Raw genomic sequence first — 1,913 nt, 5'->3', positions numbered from 1 at the left:
TTTCTAAATGGGGCTTAAAAATTTCTCCAGAGAAAGTACAGAAAGAAACGACTTTCAAATATCTAGGTACCATAATTGAAAACCAATATATTAGGCCTCAAAAGGTAGAAATACGAAAAGACTGCCTTAAAACCTTAAGTGACTTTCAAAAAATTATTAGGGGACATTAATTGGTTAAGACCTTATCTAAAAATATATATAGGATAAATGACAAATTTATTTAATATACTTAGAGGTGACTCTAATCTTTCCTAACCCTGAGTATTGACAGATGAAGCTAGAAAGGAGTTATAAAGAATTGAGCAGGCAATCTCTTTAGCTAACACTGCTTGTTTCTGGGAGAGGCAAAGAGAATTTAACATTACTAAGACCACCCCCCACTAAGCCATTATGTAAAAAGTCTTATGAATGGTACCCACCAGCAGCAAACTTAAGAAAAGTTTTTTCTTTTGTGGATTGAAGCTCCTAGGGGTCTGTGTATAGTAATAATTAATGGAAATCAGCTACTGCACTTGCACCAGTAAAATGATATAGTTTAAAATGATAACTTCAATGAAAAATCACCTTGCTGGTGCTTAAAGTAAAAATAACACCACCCTTGATATTTTGGAATTACAGCAGCCATTGTATAATTATTCCAGGCAAACTTTCAAACTAATTCCTTAGATGCCTGGCAGTAATTTAAAGAAAGAATATACTCCTTTACTTTTGCCTTATAGCATAACCACTATTACCTGTCTCATTCTTGTTCTTATTTATTTAATTTTAGTCTGAAAATGTGGGATAAAAGTCTTAAAAGAATCTGAGCTCTGCAAGCGGCATTATCAACATCTATTAAGAAATTAAAGAGGGTGAAATGCTGAGAACCAAGATAAATAGTAATTAATATAAATGTGAGAAGTTCAGTCAGAAGGCTGAATTGGGCTCTTTGATATTCACAGTGTGAATATTTGCATTTTATTACCTACTGCTGACTCAAAGGCCTAAAGCAGTGGTTCTCAACCTGTGGGTCACGACCCCTTTGGCGGTTGAACGACCCTTTCACAGGGGTCGCCTAAGACCATCCTGCATATCAGATATTTACATTACAATTCATAACAGTAGCAACATTACAGTTATGAAGTAGCAACGAAAATAATTTTATGGTTGGGTCCCAACATGAGGAACTGTATTTAAAGGGCCAGAAGGTTGAGAACCACCGGCCTAAAGGAAACTTCCCCAACCTGGTAATCTTACTGTTTACTAAACCATCACCTTTGATATGTCTGTTTGCATTCCTAAAAGGCAATTATGTATTCTAGTGAATAAAAGAAGATGGGAACAGAGATTCAGTGGAACTTGGCTATTACATATAAGCTTTCCTGGCTTCTCCCAATAATTTCCAAATTTATATTTCTTGTCTTGTGTATTAATTTGTGCATCGGCCCTTTCTCCAAGCCTTTGAGCCTGAAATCCACATGGGCCATGGCTTTTCACACACCTAAATATATAAAAAGACGTCTGGGGGACTTTAAGGGAGAGATCAACGGCAATATAGTCATAATAGGGGACTTTAACACCCTGCTAACTACACTGGTTAAATCTTCCAGACAAAAAATTAACATGGAAACAGTGGCTCTAAAGAACATACTGGACCTGATTGATTTAATTGAACTTTATAAAACATTTCACCTTAAAACTGCAGAATATTAATTCTCCTCAAGTGCACATGAATCACTCACATAGACCACAACTCAAAACACAAAACAAGTCTCCACAAGTTCAAGATTGAAATCATATCAAGCGTCTTCTCAGATCACAGTGGAATGAAATTACAAATCAACTACATTAAAAATACCAAAAAACATTCAAACACATGGAGGCTAAATAGCATGTTATTAAACAATGAATGGGTTAACAATGAAGTCAAGAAA

This window comes from Myotis davidii, unplaced genomic scaffold, assembly GCF_000327345.1.
Source record: "Myotis davidii unplaced genomic scaffold, ASM32734v1 scaffold1429, whole genome shotgun sequence".
In the NCBI taxonomy this organism is placed as follows: domain Eukaryota; kingdom Metazoa; phylum Chordata; class Mammalia; order Chiroptera; family Vespertilionidae; genus Myotis; species Myotis davidii.
The sequence above is the reverse complement of the archived record's forward strand: the minus strand, read 5'-3'. Positions refer to the sequence as shown.